The sequence below is a fragment of the Phyllobates terribilis genome, unplaced genomic scaffold (genome assembly GCF_046119375.1).
Source record: "Phyllobates terribilis strain yellow unplaced genomic scaffold, ASM4611937v1 Scaffold_2__4_contigs__length_985480577, whole genome shotgun sequence".
Taxonomy (NCBI): domain Eukaryota; kingdom Metazoa; phylum Chordata; class Amphibia; order Anura; family Dendrobatidae; genus Phyllobates; species Phyllobates terribilis.
Genome location: NW_027362762.1, coordinates 650,499,330 through 650,520,712, shown reverse-complemented (window position 1 = coordinate 650,520,712; position 21,383 = coordinate 650,499,330). Strand labels below are relative to the sequence as shown.

Below are 21,383 nucleotides of genomic sequence, written 5' to 3'. Positions count from 1 at the left end.
CAGTATAGAATAAATATGACCACCCATACTGTGCCCTAAGTAAGCCCTAGACTGTGCCCCGGAGTAAATAATTGCCCCTCACTGTGCTCTTTGCACAAAAATTACCCCATATTGTCTCTTATGTTACATAGTGTCCACACTGCCCCCTCTTATAATATATTCCCATCGCACTGTTCCACTTTTTTTTTTTACTATGACTACCACCATGCTGTATGCCCTGGTGAACTACAGCTGCCACATTTTTCTCCATTATGAGATATACCCAAAACACCTTCCTTCTTTATGGATTATGACCTCCACATTGTTCTCCCCCAATGCTGATCCCCCACTATGCTTTCACTCCATATTGAGCCTCCTCTTCATACTGTTCCCCCACTCATTACTGAGCCTGTTCTTTACACTGTCCTTCAAATGCTGCCCCTTGTCCATTCTGATCCCCATACTGCCCAATCTCCAGTCACAGACTCCCCATATTAATCCATCTGCACACTGAGTCCCCTCATAATACCTGTGCTGACGTCGGCCATGAGCATAGCTATTGTTCTACATAGGTATATAAGGAAAAAAAATGGGAATTTCAGCCTACCATGCATATGCCATAAGGGTCCACTGGTGCACGGAAATCCTTGGTAGCAAGTCCAGGGATGAGAAGCAGTAGGAAGTAGTTTAGAAAAACTCCAGCACCTTCTCCGTATCCATCACAAGAAATGTAAAGTTAAAACGTCCATATTATTAGTTCCATTAAAAAAGCGCCATATGTAAGGCAGACCTTACGCATTTCGAACCAAACAAGGGTTCTTAATCATAGGTGTGATGACCGGGAGGACATCGGAAGGTGAGTATAAACTTTATTTTTTATTTTAAATTCTTTTTTTTACAGATTCTATGGTACCCTGGTCTGGATGAGAGTCTCCTCTCCTCCAGACCTGGGTACCATCCGCACATTAGAACGCGCCAATTACGCAAGTACAGATGCAGTCTTGCGAAATTGGCGCTTTCTAATGCAAGTCAAAGTCGGCGATTACGCTGCGTGTCCGCAAAATTAATGGACATGCTGCATATTTTTGAGCGCAGCATAAACGCTGCGGAAAAATACGCAGCATGGGCATTGAAAGTGCGGAATTGCATTGGAGACCATGGGGGAAAGTTTACCAAGCGTTTACGCTGCGGAAATTCCGTAACATAAACGCTTGGAAAACGCATCGTAGGCACACAGCCTAAGTGTGACATTAACAACTGACAATTAGTGATTATGTAGACAAATTGACTCTGACATGCTGTGTTATTTATTTTCCCTTGCAGGTGATGTGTGCAAAATGATTGTAAGGCTATGTGCCCACGATGCAGAATGCTCAGGATTTTTTCCTGAGCGTTTCTGTATCTCCCTGGCAGAAAAAACGCATGCGGATTGTACATGCGTTTTTCATGCCAGGGACATGCGGATGTGAAGCGTTCTTCACTTGCATTTCCGCATGCGGGTTGACAAGCGCTTTCCAAGCGATTTTAGCATCACTTGGAAAGTGCTTGTCAACTTTGTCACACTATATAAATCCATGCAAACGGCATGGATTTATATACTGTGACCGAAAGAATGGTAAAAAATAAAAAATAAATCTATACTTACCCTCCGATGGCCCGCGCTGTCTTGCTTCCCTCCATCCTGGCTGCCGGCAGCGGTACACTGAAGGACCTGCCGACATCAGCGTCGTGTGACCCGTCACATGACTATGACGTCAGCGCAGGTCCTTCAGTCCATCGCTAGCTGCCGGCATGAAAGGACGAGCGCACCGGGGGCCGCCAGAAGGTAAATATAATCTTTTTTTTTTTTTTCACAGGTTCTATGGTACCCGGGTCTGGAGGAGAGTCTCCTGTCCTCTAGACCTGGGTACCATCCGCACATTGAACGCATGCATTCCACATGTGCTTATCTAGTGAAGAGGAATGCATGCGTTCTAATGCAAGTCAATGGCGGCGAAAACGCAGCACTTCCGCAAAATAATTGGAAGTGCTGCGTTTTTTTCTGCAATGATAATCCGCAGCGGAAATTTCCACAGCATGTGCACAGCACATGCGGATTATCATTGGGGAACATGGCAGGCCTTCTACCATGCGTTTTTAAGCATTTCTGCAGCGTTTTTGCCGCTGCAGAAATGCTTAAAAAACGCATCGTGGGCACACAGCCTAACACAAACCTTTACCTGCAAATTAGGTCCTGATTAAGCTTTTGTGTTTGGTAAAGTCTTATATCCCAATAACTTTTTACCAGGAAAGTAAAATAAATCCTTTATAGAAGATGTTCTACAACATAAAAAACAAAATACACAATAAAGTATACATAAAGAATAATTTCAAGTTGGTGTTTATCATTATGAAAAAAATTATATATAAAGTATATTGTTACACTCATTATTAATGGGGTCTTTCAATAGTATCCCATGGCTAATGAGCTGGTCTCCAGTTAGATAGCATGTAATCAGTGCTCATGATGAGGATTTCAGTCTTTGAACATTGGTACTTGTTCCTTATGTTATTAGTATCATTGATGCTCCACAATTTCTCAGTATGTGTTGCTAACAATCATGAAAATACAAAACGTTATTAGAAAATAAAATTGAATGAACAATGAAAATGGGTGTGGTGTTATCCCGATAACTGGAATGAGAAGAAAAAGTAGTAAATAGGTAAAATGGGAAAGAAAACAAAAAAAGACTAGAAAAAAATATGGAACACTTCAAAAAGTTTCAAGTTATCCTTGTGCAGAGGCCATGCTAATCTTTCTCTCTATCATTCCAATTTTAGCATAGGTGCTACACTAGCAAAATATAGATGCTTTTGCTACATCATTACTATGAATTATTATGACCAAATACAGCTTGCACAATTAATTATGAGAATTGTTTTAAAAACTGCTAATATTGTTGAATACTTAGCAAATTTCCCCTAGAAATTCAATTTGCGGTGAATATAATCGTGTGAATCGCATAATTAAAAAGCCTCTATTTGCCTGAAAAATATGTGCAGAACATTGTGAGCTCCTATTGAAGTTCTCAACCATTTTGAGATCTCTAATGCAAACACAGCCTTTATAATAACCAAATGACTTCAACCTATCTGGCTAGGGGAAAACGGATGCCAACCAGAGGCAACCAACAGCATACTTAAATTGGAGGAAGGGTCTAAAAATTATCCCCTTCGGGGGTGGGGGGCGGATGCATGCATTGCTGTTGGTTATAGACAGATGGTACAAACTGAAGAAGTTATGACATTTTCACATGGTTTGGTGAAACAATTATCCTTCTTTGGGTAGTATGAAAAGCTTTGCTTTTTTTTAAGCCATTCAAAAATGATCCATTTAATAGAGAAATAAAACAGGTGTACTGTTCTGTTTTGAATGTGAAGAAGTAATGGCCTATCAACCAAAAGTGAAAAAACATCCCTTCTTTGGTGTCCGCAACTGGTTGCTAATCACAAAATCATTAGGCAATTACAAAGGCTTTTTATGAAGCCATTAAAGAATTATCCCCTTTTTTTTCTGGAAACAATACATAAAGTGGTTGCAGCCTATAACTTAAGACCAAACAACCCCTTTAACCCTAAATAAAGTGGTCTCTATATAAGTACACACATGGAAAGTAATTTGTAGCAACAACCAACAGAATTGTTGTAGCACCTACAATTGTTAAATGCAACTAGTCAAACAGTTGCAAAACTGTAAGGTCATATTGTTTTTTTCTTTTAATAGTGACGTCCAACCAAGATGAAAAGTAAGTTGATGAAACCTAAAATGCGAGGTTGTGAAGTTGCTAAAGGTAGGTTCACAACAACTTCTAAAAGATATGAGGTAACAATGGCAGTGTGTCCGTGGTGTGTACAGTATTTAGAGTAAACAATTAAAACAGCTATTTCAAAAATAAAAAGACCTTTTATATTATGGTTGAAAGAAAAAAAAATATCATGTGCCTTTATAAAGTCATTTTTTCAGCAGTTTTTTTTTCCTTAAAATTTTTTTAAAAAAGTGTTAAAAAGTCCAGGTGCCTTTACCACATATGATGACACCAGGAAATCTAGGCATACTCATGCTCCAATAGCAAGCATGCATAGCTGGTCACTGTATTCAGGTGACATGTTTATGCCTGTAATATTGGACAAAAAAAACAGGCTCATAAAATTATTTCAAACAACTTGCACACTTTGGTAGATAAACATTTGTGTTTAAGTTTCAGGATTTGGGAGATTTCTCTTTTTAAAAAAAATATTGTATCTCAAAACACAGGGAGCACACTTTCATATAGAAACAGAAGCTACCCTGGGATTCAGATTTAGTTGAGTTGTTTAACCCCTTCGCGCCCTTGGGATTTTCCCTTTTTGCATTTTTGTTTTTTGCTCCCCATGTTCCCAGAGCCATAGCGTTTTTATTTTTTGGTCAATATGGCCATGTGAGGGCTTATTTTTTGCGGGATGAGTTGTAATTTTAAACACCATTACTAATTTTACCATATCATGTACTGGAAAACAGGAAAAAAATTCCAAGTGTGGTGAAATTGCAAAAAAAGTGCAATACCACAGATGTTTTTCTTTTATTTTTTTTACCATGTTCACTGAATGCTAAAATTGACCTTCCATTATTATTTTCCAGGTCATTATGAGTTCGTAGACACCAAACATGTTTAGGTTCTTTTTAATTTAAGTGGCGAAAAAAAAATCCAAAGTTTGCTAAAAAAAAATTTAAAAAATGGCACCATTTTCCGAGACCCGTAGCGTCTCCATTTTTCGGGATCTGGGACCGGGTGAGGGCTTAATTTTTTGCGCGCCAAGCTGACATTTTTATTAATACCATTTTGGGGTAGATCTGATGTTTTGATCGCCCGTTATTGCATTTTATTGCAATGCTGCGGCGACCAAAGAAACTTAATTCTGGCGTTTAGAATTTTTTTATCATTACGCCATTTACCGATTGGATTAATTATTTTTTTATATTGATAGATCGGGCGATTCTGAACACGGCTATACCAAATATCTGTATGTGGGGTTTATTTTTTATTATTTTATTTTGAATGGGGCAAAAGGGGGGTGATTTAAACTTTTATATTTTTTAAATTTTTTTATATTTTTAAAAACATTTTTTTAAACTTTTTGCTTGCTTCTATAGTCTCCATAGGAGACTAGAAGCATCACTTGTCTGAATGCCTCTGTTACATACAGGGGACCAGTAGATCCCCTGTATGCAGCAGAAATGCTCCTGTGCTATGAGCGCCGACCACTAGGTGGCGCTCATAGCGATCAGCTCATGACAACCACTGGAGTCTGCTGCAGACCCAGGGTTGTCATGACCACCCATCGGTGACCCGTGATCACGTTACGGTGTCACCGATGGGCGGGGCTAATGCTGTGCTTCCGGCGCGGCGATGTTAAATGTGGCTGTCAGAGATTGTTAACATCCGCCAGTGGATCGCGGGGTGATGGCCTGGGGTGTACTAATACGCCCTGGTACAGTAAGGGGTTACTACTACTCTTGCTTGCAGTCACTGTGTAACAATACTATTGAGGTGCTGTTGCTGCTGTATATTATTGATGAGTTAATTCACAGTGTTACAAGCACGCCGCTAGGTTCAGATAGGGGTGAGACAGGTTACATGAATTCTCTGGAATCCTGGGGGAACCGTTGCTCAGGGAGACCATAGACCATGTGCTGCTGCTTCTCTCAGGCACACAGTGGTATTGACCCTCAGGCATAGACACATATGTTGTTTCACTTGCTGACCAGACACACTTGACAAGAGTCCTCATAAATGGTAGAACAGTAGCATTTAATAAAAAGCCGCACAGCGAGTGCAAGATAAGTCTTATGAGCAACAGGCTCCAGTTACAAACAGTACAGTTTCCTTAGCAGCACAGCAGTTCACAGTCTTCCCAGTAGTACAGGACAGCACAGTTCTAATGCAAAGGCACATTAATGAACACAGCATTCTTTACAGCACCGTGAGATGGAGGAGGGAGAGAGGGTTTGCTGAGGGAGTTGATCCCTGTGACACCATTTCTTACAGTCATTATCTTTCTGCCTGACAATACTCTGCACTGCTAGTTCAGGAATTCTACCTGACCTGTGCTTAGCTTCACTCCTGGCTTGAATCCTTTTCACTTGCCTTCTGTGAGATACAGATCATAAGCCACCTTTCTCTTCAGCTCTGGCCAGACAGTAAACAACTTCCCCATAATCCCCATGGGGCTCTTCGAAAACACTCCCCTTCTCCTGTGACTGTGTTAACCCATCTAGTTGCTGGATGCTTCTGGAGCACAACATTTCCTGTCTCATGTACTTTTGTTTACTTCTAATAGTTTCTGAATGCTTCTAAAGCAACAGCACTACTTCTGCATGTCACAACAGTAACACAGTGTGTCAGTGGTTATGATGAGACAGCTAAACCAGTTCACAGACTGAGACAATCACTCCATATTTAGTCTGGTACATCAGCACTGAAGTAGTACACAAAAATCGCTTTAGGCCTTTTTCTATCTCTATCCTGTGAGGACTCCGATTCCTATACAGTGCAGGCATAAAATGGCACTCTTTGGCCTGTCCATGTGTTTTATACTGCCTGTGATAGCACCATTAATTGGATCTACTATAATATGTGAACAGATTACTGCAGGGCATTATGGGGATTAGCCATTAGCCCTCTCACTGAGTGTGCAACAGATGTAAAATGGTGCTTCGAATTTTTTATTTTAATTGCAAATCGCAAAGGGAATCTATCGCTGATTGTTCCTATTCACTTGAAACCACAGATTGCAGGAATTTGACTCTAACTCAATCTTTTGCGTAACGCTCTGCTCATTTATACTGTCTACACCTAATTAGTGAAGTCTCTTCTTGAAGAGTAACTAAACTTTTTGTATTTAATTATTGCTCAACCTTCCTAAGGTTATGAATTTCTGTAATATACTCCGTTACCTGATTTTGCTTACTTCTACCTTTATTTCCGTGATCAAAGTCGAGGTTTGACTGCTAGTTCATGCTGTCTTAGTTGCTGATTTGAACTACAGGCCTAGTAAAGAATCGTAAGCATAGGGGTGAGAAACAGAGAAGCTCACACAAAAGTATGAATTTTTCCAAACCTGCAGTTCTCATCCTCTACTAAGACATAATAAGACAGCATGAACTAGGCAGACAAGCCATCAGTTTCATCATGGAATAGAAGGTAAAAGGAAACAGGACAAGGCTATGCAATATATTACAAATATTCAAAACATTGCAAATGCTGATCAATAAATAAAAAAAATGCTCCCTAAGTGTGGAATGCACAGGAACTTTTCAGTTCATCTTGGAGTACATATGAACTATTCAATAAATCAGAAAACAGACCAGACTTGATAACGTTGTCTATTATACGTGCTACAAAGGCAGTTAAATCATCAAGATTGGGAAGCTTTTACAATAAAATTCAATTTTTTAAACTGTTAATTTTTATTGAATGTTTCAGTTAAAAACATAGTGAAGACATTTCAGAATAACAAAAACACAAACTTTTGGTTATACAAAATGTAAAGGAGAAACATTAAAGAGGGTAACTGAGGGCGGAGATAGGAGAAAGGATGGGGGGAAAGTTGCCCAAGAGGGAATTGAGGTCCACTTAAAAATATTGGAGTTTATTAAAGAGAAACAGAGGCTACAAAGATCTGCACTGAGCATCGCAATTAAACCACAGTTGTCTGATTAGCCATAGCTGCAATTTAAGGAGCCGGTTAAGCGCAAGTAGTTAACACCGCCAGGAAGAAGTATGGCGAAACGGTGGCGTTGGGGTGCAGCATCAGGGTCACTGGGTCACTTTCTACTTCCTTTGGTTGTAAGTAATAAATGTGCTATTGATATTCTTTGTCTTTGTTTCCTGCAATCTCCTTCAAGGGTACATAGTTGTAAGATTTTTGCAGTCGGCACTTCCCTTTCATACAGTCTACATTGATTTTCCACTTTTGAAAGGCAGCATTTGGTCTGGCACCTTCACTAACTCTTTATCATATCATTGCAATATAGGAATATCAAGGCAATATCTTTGTGCTGCTGGCACTTGCACTTTATATGGCATTTGCACTTTAGGTTCCTTGTCCATTACTTAGAGGCAGTGTTCTTGATAGGATTACCACTAACCCCTGTTTACTATCCTATACAAATAAAATGGGAAAAAAATCAAGTGTTTGTATTTAATATATTTTTCACCTATTTCTTACGTAGTTAACCTTTGGATTGAGCACCATACTTATAGCCTTGGGTAGCTGAAATTTTCCTGCTTAATTTTTTAACAGTTTTTTCTGTAATAATTTTTAATCATAATTCAATAAAAAAAATTGTATAAAGAAGAGAAAAGGGCGTAAGGCGAACAAATGACCATGCACTCCCAGATATAATGCAAGATAGCAAAAAATTTTTTTATTAATAATACATCAGCAATAGTGTTGAGCGAGCACTAAAATGCTCGGGTGCTCGAAGCTCGGGCCGAGCTCACTGTGATACTCGGGTGCTCGACCCGAGCAATAGCCCAATGTTAGTCTATGGGAGACCCGAACATTTTTGCGGCGGCTTCCCCGGCAGTCTGTAGAAAGCCTAAAAAGTGCCCAAAACGATAGTGACAGTGCTCAAATGACATGAAGACAGCATGGGGATCGCCCCTGGAAGCATTTCTGACCCCCAGGTCACTGCTGTCAACAACGTGGTCAGAGGCAATAAGCTACTTTTACAGGCTCACAATAAAATGTTCAAAAACGAAAGTGAAAGTGCTTTCTTGTGAAATATGTTAACCCCTTAATGACCATGGGTCTTTCTGTTTTTGTGTTTTCCTTTTTTGCTCCCCTTCTTCCCAGAGCCGGAACTTTTTTAATTTTCATTCAATATGGCCATGTGAGGGCTTATTTTTTGCGGGACGAGTTGTACTTTTAAACACCATCACTGGTTTTACCATATCATGTGCTGGAAAATGGGAAAAAAATTCCAAGTGCAGTGAAACTGCAAAAAAAATGCAATTCCACAGTTGTTTTTTGGGTCCTTTTTTTACCACGTTCACAGATTGCTAAAACTGACCTGCCATCATTATTTTCCAGGTCGTTACGAGTTCATAGACACCAAACATGTATAGGTTCTTTTTTATTTAAGTGGTGAAAAAAAAATCCAAAGCTTGCTAAAAAAACAAAAAAAAATGACGCCATTTTCCGAGACCCTTAGCTTCTCCATTTTTCGGGATCTGGGGCCAGGTGAGGGCTTATTTTTTGCGTGCCGGGCTGACGTTTTTATTGATACCATTTTGGGGTAGATCCGATGTTTTGATCGCCCGTTATTGCATTTTATTGCAAAATTGTAGCGACCAAAAAAACTTAATTCTGGCGTTTAAAATTTTTTTCTCGTTACGCCGTTTACTGATTGTATTAATTCTTCTTTTATATTGAGAGATTGGGCGATTCTGAATGCGGCGATACCAAATATGTGTATGTGTTTTTTTTTTTATATATATATATATATTTTATTTTGAATGGGGCGAAAGGGGGGTGACTTAAACTTTTATATATTTTTTATTTTTTTTTTAAACTTTTTTTTTTACACTTTCTGCTTGCTTCTATAGTCTCCAGAGGAGACTAGAAGCAGCAGTTGTCTGATTGCTTCTACTGCATACAAGCGATGAGCAGATCGCTTGTATGCAGGAGAAATGCTCACTTGCTATGAGCGCTGACCACTAGGTGGCGCTCATAGCAATTGAGACATGACAACCACAGGCGTCTGCTGCAGACCCTGAGTTGTCATGCCCACCCATTGGTGACCCGCGATCACGTGACGGGGTCACTGATGGGTGGGGCTTAGGACTCCCGGAAGAGCGAGTTAAATGCCACTGTCAGAGATTTAACATGTTAACAGCCGCGGGTGGATTGCGATTCCAATAATCAGCTGACATGTGCTCGCTTCAGTGCGGGCTCACCGCCGGAGCCCCCGCTGAACCGGCCTTCCCGACCTGGTGCGTACTATTACTGACCAGGTCGGAAAGGGGTTAAGGAACATCCTTTCCAGGGTAAAGACTTGTGTATAAGGTAAAATAAATAACCAAAAACAAAAATACTCCTCCACACCTTGGGCTATGTTCACAAGTAGCATTTTTTATGCGTTTTTGCACGTTTGTATTGCTTTCAACCGTGACAAATGCATTCACCGGGAAATGTCATTTTAACATTTTACAACCTTATCTGGCCATGTGCTGTGTGACACATGCATACAGTGCTAAAAAGACATGGGAACAGCATGGGGAAGACCCCTGGAAGCATCTCTGACACCCAGGTCACTGCCTAAAAGTGTGCCCATCAGAAGTGATCCTTGCCGCATCAGAAGATGCAGACTTGCAACTATCCCCGTGCAAGTCCTTGTCCCAGGGCAGTGTTCAATTGTACCTCCCCCATAACTTGCAATACAAGCGCAAGTATGCAGCCTGCCACCCACCCACCCCCAGGCTGCAATACCATACTGCTAGCTTGCTTGCACTTGAAATTGGGCCTTTTAGGCATGTGGAGGTGGAATCTGGCCACCACGTCATGGCTGCGTCGGTAGCCTGGTATTCATACTCAGTCCCCAGCCGCCCGGCGGCCGGGTGTCCACGCTTGGTCCCCAGCCGCCAGGGGGTGGCTGGGTGTCCATACTCAGTCCCCAGCCGCCCCACGGCCGGGTGCCCACACACAGTCCCCAGCTGCGTGGGGGTGGCCGGGTGTCCATAAACGGTCCCCAGCCGCCCCTATTTGTCCCGGTGCGCCTTATACACAAGCGCGCATACCAAAACATTACCTGTGCCCTCCCCAGTGCATTTAGTGGGAAGGACAGCCTAACCACAAACACGTGGACAGGTGAATGTGGCCAGGAATGGACCATCTCACTGACGCCTTCACACTGGGTTAATATTGTGGAAGCCGGGACACAGTTGGACACTGGGATGCAACACGTCCTCCAGACATAGAGGATTGCGGGTCCTGGGTCAATCAGGCTTCAACACAAAGTTCAGAAGGTAGACAGCAGCAGTGGTCGGCCTCCTACACAACGAGTAAATTATTCATGATCATGAGGTCATCCACCTCCTTAGCTTTCTGTTCCTTGGAATGCAAGCGCATGTATGTAGTAGCAGCTAGGCCTGAGGTGGTCAGCGTTTTGGCGCATATTCTAGAGTTCTATGACTCCCGTTAAAACAAAGCTTCAGGTGATGAATGATGGATGAGGTGGTGGCAAAGGAGAAAGAGCAGCAGGAACAGGGACCATTCACATCAATATCAGGCCAACCAACCACACATGTCTTGTAGGATATGTTTCTGTACCAAAAGGAGCGGTTCAGCTACACAGTTATAAGGCATACAGTGAATGCAATGCCTACCAAAAATTTCGAGGCACTCCAATGCCCCTTGGAAATGACATGGAGGTCAGAGGGCCTTAACTAAACCGTTTTTTCCATTTATAGCAACTGGGTCTCCTGTACACTGTTGGCCTAAGCAGGGAATGGAAGGCTTTCCAAAAATTATTAGGCACTGCAATGCCCCTTGAAACAGACGTGGATTACAGTGTATTAAAAACCTTCTACCCATTATTGGGGAGTGGGTCTCCCTTAGTGTTTGCCTATGCATTGAAAAGCAAAAGCTGACAAACATTAGGAGGAAATGCAATGCCCGTTGCAAGAGTCGTGGAGGTTAGAGGTAATTAAAAACAACATGTCAATGCCCCTTGGAAGAGCTGTGGAGTTCAGAGTGGTTTAACAAGACGGTTTTAATGCCCCTTAGAAGAGACGTGGAGTTCAGAGTGGTTTAACAAGACAGTTTTAATGCCCCTTGGAAGAGATGTGGAGGTCACAGTAGCTTAACAAGATGGTTTTAATGCCCCTTGGAAGAGACGTGGAGTTCAGAGTGGTTTAACAAGACAGTTTTAATGCCCCTTGGAAGAGTGGTGGAGGTCGCAGTGGAATAAAAAGACAATATCAATGCCCCTTGGAAGAGTGGTGGAGGTTACAGTGGAATAAAAAGACAATATCAACGCCCTGTGGAAGAGACGTGGAGGTCACAGTAGCTTAACAAGACGCTTTTAATGCCCCTTACAAGAGCCATGCAGTACAGCTTATTAAAAACATTATTCCCATTATTGGGGAGTGGGTCTCCCATAGTCTTTGCCTATGCCTTCCAAGAAAAAGCTGCCAAAAATTAGGAAGGGGGAACTTGCAATGTCCCTTACAAGAGCCATGCAGTACAGCATATTAAAAACATTATTCACATTATTGGGGAGTGGGCCTCCCATAGTCTTTGCCTATGCCTTCCAAGCAAAAGCTGCCAAAAATTAGGACAGAGGAACTTTCAATGCTGGCAACATGGACCACGGTCACCCTGGTGGTATAGTGGTCGCGGAGGCTGAGGATAAGGAGAAGAGCAAAAAACAGCCGAAATGAGGAAGCGTATACCCATGTGTGGGTGTGAAGCGATGCATGGGAATACACCTCCCGAAATAACACAGTGGATTTGACTTTATGTTGCTCTGCTGTCTGTAACATACCTGGCGGCGTCCTTGCATGGTGGTCCATCTCCCACTGTGCAAGAGCGCGCACTTGATCTCCAGTCCAGAATGTCTCTCTGGCTTCCCTCCATGCTGTCTGTTTGTGTCTGTTTCTGCTGCTTAAGGGCAGCGCCCGATCACTTCCTGCTTTTTGTACCTCCTGTGGGTCACACCACGCGTGCGACCACAGCCTATTGCTGTCTGTCACCTGGTATATAGCTCAGCTGCTCCCATCTATCTCTGCCTGAGCATAGTGTTTCATTCAGTGTGTGCTTGCACTCTGAAGGTGCCAGGTCCCGTTCTTTGTCTCCTGCTTTGCGGTATCAGTTCCCGTGTTTGAACTGAGTCCTGTCTATTTCTCCTGCTTTGCGGTATCAGTTCCCGTGTCTGAACTGAGTCCTGTCTATGTCTCCTGCCTTGCGGTATCAGTTCCCGTGTCTGAGCTGAGTCCTGTCTATGTCTCCTGCCTTGCGGTATCAGTTCCCGTGTCTGAACTGAGTCCTGTCTATGTCTCCTGCCTTGCGGTATCAGTTCCCGTGTCTGAACTGAGTCCTGTCTATGTCTCCTGCCTTGCGGTATCAGTTCCCGTGTCTGAACTGAGCCCTGTCTATGTCTCCTGCCTTGCGGTATCAGTTCCCGTGTCTGAACTGAGTTCTGTCTGTGTTCTCTTGTCTGCCTATCCTGGAGCCTGTATTTCCAGGCCTGTCTGTACTCGCTCCTAGCCTGTTCCTCCCGCCTTCTAGGGGCCGATTACCTAGACCTGTTCCTGTATCTTGTCTGTCCTGTCTGAACACGCTCCTTGCCTGTTCGTCCCGCCTCTCTGGGGGCCGTATTCCCAGACCTGCTCCTGTATCCCGCTGCAATGTCGGTCTCCTCTGTACACTCAGTTCCAGTCTGAACTCTTTCCTATCCTTTACCTGTTTTGCCTCTATGTCCGTTCCCTTCCTTTTTCTGCAGAGTCTGAACTCGTACCTAACTCCTGCTTGTTGTCTCTGTACTCCCGTTTGTGAGTTTGTGGTCCACTCGCTACTTCACTGCAAGTATCCTGTGGGTATCTGGCTCTGCCTTTCTCTTCCTGTCTGTTCCATGTGAACAGAGCCCTGTCCCCCCTGCTCTGCCTTGCTCACTGCTCCGGCGGTTCTAGCCTGCTCTGACTCCTTTGCTCACCGCTCCGGCGGTTCTAGCCTGCTCTGACTCCTTTGCTCACCGCTCCGGCAGTTCTAGCCTGCTCTGACTCCTTTGCTCACCGCTCCGGCGGTTCTAGCCTGCTCTGACTCCTTTGCTCACAGCTCCGGCGGTTCTAGCCTGCTCTGACTCCTTTGCTCACCGCTCCGGCGGTTCTAGCCTGCTCTGACTCCTTTGCTCGCTGCTCCGGCAGCCTTGCTCCGCTCGGACCCTTTTGCTCGCTGCTCCGGCAGTCTCGCTCCGCTCTTATCCTTTTGCTCACTGCTCCGGCAGTCTTGCTCCACTCTTGCTCACCGCTCCAGGCGGCCTAGTCCTGCTTTACTCTTGCTCACTGCTCCGGCAGTCTCGCTCAGCTCTGACCCTTTGTTCACCGCTCCTGGCGGCCTTGTCCTGCTCTACTCTTGCTCACCGCTCCAGGCGGCCTTGTCCTGCCCTGTTCTCGCTCACCTCTCTGGGCGGCCTCACTCTGCTGTGTTTGTCCGCCACATCTGTGGTTCTGTTCCTGAGTCCCAGTGTGTACTGGGTCCTATCCCGCCAGTGTCCCTACCTGCTAGTGCCTCCCTGTTTGCACTCTAGCTGTGCTTGCCTGTACCCCTCTGCCTGTATTGTTCCTGAGTCCCAGTGTGTACTGGGTCCTATCCCGCCTGCGTTCCTACCTGCTAGTGCCTCCCTGTCTGCACTCTAGCTGTGCTTGCCTGTACCCCCCTGCCTGCATACCCGCCTGCCTGCATACCAGTCGTGCCTGCCTATACCCACCAGTCTGTGTGCCAGCCTACCAGTCTGTTCCTGTATTCCCCTGTGTGGGTCAACAGCCGTGTCCGGGGTCTGTCCTGGAGTAGCACCTGGTCCCTCTGCTCGGTTCCTCCTTGGTGCACTGGCGTCGTATGCCGTCGTGCGACCCTGGTCGGATCGGGTGAATACCTAGTTACGCCCCTGCAGGCATTCACTCTCCGGCACGGTCCAGTGGAATCACTACAATCACACGCACACGCCGCTCAGCCCGGGCGTGTGCATTACAGCATGCTCAGGCCATGGTTCCCATTGAGCCCCACGGCCTTCGCTCTCTGAGAAATTTTCCAGTGAATACATGCATTAAAATAAATAAATAAATTTTTTTTTTCCTTAGCTGAGTTCCAGGCGAATTACGCACCGTCCAGATGGATCTATCAGCTCTCGTTCCTGCGGATCCGCCACGTTACTATGGGGATCCAAGACAGTGTCGTGCATTTGTGGAGCAATGCATGCTACACTTTAAGGCCTACCCTCTCTATTTTCCTTCGGATTGGGCTAAAGTGGCCTTTATGATTGACTACCTAGCGGGTGATGCCTTGAAATGGGTCACCCCCCTATGGGAAGCATGGGATCCTGTCGTCCTTGACCTGCAGGCCTTCCTGGTGGCCTTTCGTATGGTCTTCGAGGACCCTAACCCTGAAGCCCCTGCTGAAGCTTCACTTCCCAATATCCCGGAGCAGCCCCGACGGGTAGTGTGTGTGGGTAGCGCAATAGTCCTCCAGCCCAATGAGACTACTGCCCACCCAGAATCCTCACAGAGTGACTACGCTTTCCGGAATACTTCTCCCAACCTCAAGAGGCAGTCCAGACGTGCTAGACGTAGAGGCAAGCCGTCACGCCAGGGTCTGTCCTCCCTGAGACCTCCTGACCCCAACCTTGAAGTCCCTACTGAAGCTTCATCTCCCTGTATCCCGGAGAAGCCCCAACGGGTAATGTGCGTGGGTAGTGCACCAGTTCTCCTGCCCGAAGAGACTTCTGCCCATCCAGACTCCACACAGGAGATCTTCCTGCACCCGGCATCAGATGCTTCACCCACTTTAACCGGTGTGCATGTCCAAGGATGCTCCAAAGCTGTGGTTATCTCAGAGTCTGTGCACCTCTACTACCTGGTGGAGGACCCCCTGTTGCCTCCTGAATCCTCCGGGATACCACTCGATGACAAATGGAGAGAGACTTCTCTACACCTGGTACTCGATACTTTGTCCGCTTCATCCTGTGAGCCTGACAATGGGTACCCCAAAGTGGTAGTTACCCCCGAGTCTCTACACCCCTCCGACCAGGCGGAGGACCTCCAGTTGTCTCCTGAACCCTTCGGGGTGCTACCTGGTAACGAAAGGACAGAGACTCTCCTATACTCTGTACCTGATACCTCGCTCGCTTCGTCCAGTGAGTCCAACCTAGTGTACTCCGAAGCAGAGGTTACTCCCGAGTCTCTACACCCCTCCGACCAGGCGGAGGACCTCCAGTTGTCTCCAGAACCCTTCGGGGTTGTAACGGGTCTGGGAGGCAGAACCTCTGAGCTACTATACAAGGGGGCGGTCCTTGTAAGGGAGCGGGTGGCGACCAGGGTAGACGGGCAGGCAGTCACAGCAGGTGACTTGGACAGTCTCTGAATGAACGGACAGGAGGTCACGGCAAGTGACCGGGGTAGTCTCTCGATGAACGGGCAGGAGGTCACGGCAAGTGACCGGGGCAGTCTCTGGATGAACGGGCAGGAGGTCACGGCAAGTGACCGAGGCAGTCTCTGGATGAACGGGCAGGAGGTCACGGCAAGTGACCGGGGCAGTCTCTGGATGAACGGGCAGGAGGTCACGGCAAGTGACCGGGGCAGTCTCTGGACAGGCGGGTGGTCACAGCACGTGACGGCAGAGCCTCCAGGTAGGCTAGCAGACAGGCAGCAGATGAGCGCTCCCAGGTGAGCGGGCAGGAGTCACTGGACAGGCAGGTGGTCACAGCATGTGACGGCAGAGCCTCCAGGTAGGCTAGCAGGCAGGTAGCAGATGTGCGCTCCCAGGTGAGCGGGCAAGCTGGTCCATAGACAGACTGACAAGAGTTGGAAGGCAGACCGTCGGACCTCAGGCAAGCAGGCAGGTAGTTGATGTGCGCTCCCAGGTGAGCGGGCAAGCTGGTCCTTAGACAGACTGACAGGAGTAGTAAGGCAGACCGTCGGACCTCAGGCTAGCAGGCAGGTAGCAGGAATATCAGGCAGGAAACAGACAGCAAACTGGCAGGACTCTGGCAGGAATCAGGCAGGTAACTGGCAACGGGACCTGAGGGCTGAAGCAGAGTAGTGAACAGTGCAACAACATTGCTCGGGCACCTCCATTTTGGAGGAGGTGCCTTATATATGGTGAAGTCCTCCGGCCATTGGCCGGGGACTCCTTAGGACGGCGCGCGCGGCCCCTTTAAGAGGGAGGAAGCGCGCGCGCGCGCGCCCTAAGCACAGTGGCCGGGAAGGAGGACGCCGGGCTCGGATCAGAGAGGTGAGGGGAACAGCGTCCCTGCCTAGCAGAGGGCAGGGACGCCGACGCTACAGTACCCCCCCCTTTAGGCCCCCCCTTTTTTAGGCCAGACAGAAATTTAGCTAGAATGAGAGGGGCATGGATGTTCTCCCGGGGCTCCCACGTTCTCTCCTCAGGACCAAACCCCTTCCAATCTACTAGAAAAAAGGTCTTTCCTCTTACCCTTTTGGTGGCAAGAATGTTCTCTACCTCAAACTCGTCCTCAGCAGAAACCGGAGCAGGAGGCGTACCTGTAGACTTGGAAAAAGAGTTAAGTACCACAGGTTTGAGGAGAGATACATGAAAGGAGTTAGGGATCCGTAAGTTGGCCGGGAGTTTCAATTTATAGGCCACCGGGTTGATCTGACTGATGACCTCCAGAGGACCGATGAACCGAGGCCCTAACTTATAGGAAGGAATCTTGAGCCGGACATACTTGGACGAGAGCCAGACCTTATCCCCTGGACGGAATTGAGGAGGATCCAGACGTTTTTTGTCGGCATGTCTTTTCATACGCTCGGATGACAGAAGGAGTGCGGACCGGGTACTTTCCCATGTGGAGGAAAATTTGTTAACAAGAGATTCCGCAGCCGGATTGTCCACCGAGGTGGAGACGGGAAACGGGATCCGAGGATGCTGACCGAAGACTACAAAAAACAGGGATTTGGAGGAGGATTCGCTCTCGTGATTGTTGTACGAGAATTCGGCCCATGGCAGGAGATCCACCCAGTCAGAATGGTGGGCATTAACGAAGTGCCGGAGGTAACAGGTCAGGATCTGATTGATCCGCTCCACTTGACCATTAGACTGTGGATGGTAAGCGGAGGAGAAGTCCAGGGTGACGTCTAGCAATTTACAAGTGGCTCTCCAGAAACGAGAAGTGAACTGTACCCCACGATCCGACACGATGTGACGGGGCAGGCCATGAAGACGGAAGATGTGGCGGATAAAGTCTTTAGCCAGCTCAGGGTGCAGACGGGAGGCCTGGCAGGGGAATGAAGTGAGCCATCTTGGAAAAGCGGTCAGCGACCACCCAAATGACCGTACAACCGGCAGAGACGGGAAGATCAGTTATGAAGTCCATCGCTATATGCTGCCAGGGGGCAGCAGGTACTGGCAGAGGAAGAAGGCGACCGGCTGGCAGGTGTCTCGGAACTTTGTTGCGGGCACAGGACACACAGGCAGAAACAAAGTCTATTACATCCTTGCGCAGGTTGGGCCACCAGTAGTGCCGGGAAATAAGCTGTAGGGTCTTTTTCTGACCGGCGTGGCCAGCTAGTTTAGACGAATGACCCCAGTGTAGGATCTTCTCCCGATCAGGTACCGATACGAACGTCTTACCGGGAGGGAGACGATTTAGACTCACGGGAGCCACCTGCATTACTCTGGCGGGATCGATGATATGTTTAGGTTCTTCCTCGAGATCAGATACCAGAAAGGATCGGGACAAGGCGTCTGCTTTGATGTTCTTGTCAGCCGGGCGAAAATGTAGAACAAAATCAAAGCGAGCAAAAAACAAGGACCACCGGGCTTGGCGCGGATTAAGTCTCTGGGCATGCTGGAGATAAGCCAAGTTCTTGTGGTCAGTGTAAATTATTACCGGATGAAGAGCCCCCTCGAGTAGGTAACGCCACTCCTCCAATGCCAGCTTGATGGCCAATAACTCTCGGTCTCCTATGGAATAATTGCGCTCAGAAGAGGAGAAGAGTTTGGAGAAGAAGCCGCAAGTTACCATCCTCCCGGAAGAAGATTTTTGAGTAAGTACAGCTCCGGCTCCGGAGGAGGAGGCGTCAACCTCCAGAAAGAACTGCTTGTTGCCGTCCGGACGATGCAGCACCGGGGCGGAAGAGAAGGCCTGTTTTAAGGAAAGAAAGGCCTCCTCTGCTTCGGGCGGCCACTCTTTGGGATTAGTACCCTTACGGGTGAGCGCGGAAATTGGGGCAGTCCGGGAAGAGAAGTGCGGTATGAAGAGGCGGTAGTAGTTGGCGAAGCCCAGGAACCGCTGAATGGCCTTCAACCCCTCCGGTCGGGGCCATTTCTCGATGGCAGACAGTTTCTCTGGATCCATTCGTAGGCCGGTCTGAGAAATAATGTAGCCCAAAAACGGAAGCGAGGTCTGCTCAAAGAGACACTTCTCATATTTAGCGAAGAGGTGGTTCTGCCTGAGCCTGAGCAGGACCTGACGAACGTCCCTCCGGTGAGTCTGGAGATCCGGAGAGAAGACCAAGATGTCGTCCAGGTACACCACAACGCAGGAGTAGAGAAGGTCCCGGAAGATGTCATTGACCAACTCTTGAAAGACGGCGGGAGCGTTACAGAGACCAAAGGGCATTACCAGATATTCATAGTGGCCGTCCCGGGTGTTGAATGCAGTCTTCCATTCATCCCCTTGACGGATACGGACCAGGTTGTACGCCCCACGGAGGTCCAGTTTGGTGAAGACTCTAGCCCCCCTCAGGCGATCAAATAATTCTGGAATGAGCGGAAGGGGGTACTTATTCTTCACCGTGATCTGGTTAAGGCCTCTATAGTCTATACAGGGACGGAGAGAGCCGTCCTTCTTTTTTACGAAGAAGAAGCCTGCTCCCGCCGGGGAGGTAGATTTACGGATGAATCCCCTGGCCAAATTCTCCTCAATATATTCGGACATCAACCGGGTCTCAGCAGCGGACAATGGGTAAATACGCCCACGGGGAGGAGTAGTACCGGGTAACAGGTCGATAGGACAGTCGTATGGTCTATGAGGGGGTAATGTCTCTGCCTCTTTTTTATTAAAGACATCAGCAAATGACCAATAGGGAATCGGAAGTCCAGGTAGATTAGTTGGGGTAGGAGAAGGACGGACGGGATGAACAGGAACCAAACAAGTCTTATGACAGTCCTGTCCCCAGCGAAGGACTTCTCCGGTCTGCCAGTCAAGCACGGGTGCATGTCTCTGGAGCCAAGGTAGACCTAGTAAGAGGGCGTGAGAGAGTCCAGGCAGAACATGAAAAGAGATGCTCTCAGAATGCAGCATTCCCACCTGCAGAGTTATGGATTCGGTGATGAGTTGGATGGGACGTGGTAAGAGGCCCCCATCCACAGCAGCGACAGATAATGGTACAGCCAGAGGTTTGGTGGGAATGCGGTATTTTTCTACCAGGGACTGTGAGATAAGATTCCCGGCCGCTCCAGAGTCAAGTTGGGCTAGTTCGAAATAACGATTCTCCCCGCAGATAATAGAGACTGACAGTAGCAGAGATGGAGAGGATTTATTCTTGTCTAGGTTGACCTCTCTGAGCGAACCTAGACACAGGCGTTTCCCGACCTCTCCGGGCAGGTACGGATCCGGTGCTCCTTACTGCCACAGTAGAAGCAGCTCCCTTCGGCACGGCGAAAGTCCTGACGGGTTTTGACCATCTTGGTCTGGTCGACCTGCATAGGCTCAGAAGAGTGTACCTGGGGAGAGACGGATTTCTGAAAAGTAGGAGCTAGACGTGGAAACCTCCTCTCACGGGTGACCTCTTTGGCACGCTCCTGGAACCGTAGATCAATCCGGGTGGCAAGAGTTATTAGGTCATCGAGAGTGGTAGGAATGTCCTGACCGGCAAGTTCATCTTTAATACGGCCGGACAGACCCTCCCAGAAGACGGATACCAGAGCGTCGTTATCCCAGGCCAGCTCCGAGGCAAGGGTACGGAACCGTATGGCATATTGGCCCACGGTGAGACTTCCCTGACGGAGGCGTAGCAGAGATGATGCGGATGAGGTCTTCCGTCCGGGTTCGTCGAAGATTTTCCGGAAAGCCATGAGAAAGGCAGGCAAGTCGGACACCAGGGGGTCTCCTCTCTCCCATAGAGGATTTAGCCAGGCCAGGGCCTCCCCGGTGAGATGGGACATGATGAAGGCAATTTTTGCCCGGTCGGAGTTAAACTGGTGGGACAGGAGTTCAAAGTGCAGGGTGCACTGATTTATGAAGCCCCGAGCCTGGGCGGAGTCGCCTCCGAAGCGAGGAGGTGCAGAAAGCCGGGGTCCGGGGTAGGACACCATGGTATTGGTGGGCAGCGGAGCTGCCGGGTTGCGAGTCAGGGCACTGGCGGTGGTTGCTGATGGAGCAGTCAGAGTGTCCAGGCGAGAATTGACATTCCGCAGGTGACCCAGGATGGACTCCTGTTGGGACCTCTGACTGGACAGTTCATGACAGAGGTCCGAGAGCGAGGGAGCTTGGGTGCCACCGGGTTCCATGGCCCGAGCAAACTGTAACGGGTCTGGGAGGCGGAACCTCTGAGCTACTATACAAGGGGGCGGTCCTTGTAAGGGAGCTGGTGGCGACCAGGGTAGACGGGCAGGCAGTCACAGCAGGTGACTGGGACAGTCTC

General features: G+C 47.4%; 1 non-coding gene across 1 annotated transcript; it reads right to left on the bottom strand.

The window, feature by feature from the left end:
- Positions 1-2,715: 2,715 nt before the first annotated feature.
- LOC141256912 (U6 spliceosomal RNA) lies at positions 2,716-2,819 on the bottom strand. Its single transcript, XR_012317852.1, has one exon. It is a non-coding gene; the product is annotated as a U6 spliceosomal RNA (small nuclear RNA).
- Between the last annotated feature and the right edge of the window lie 18,564 nt (positions 2,820-21,383).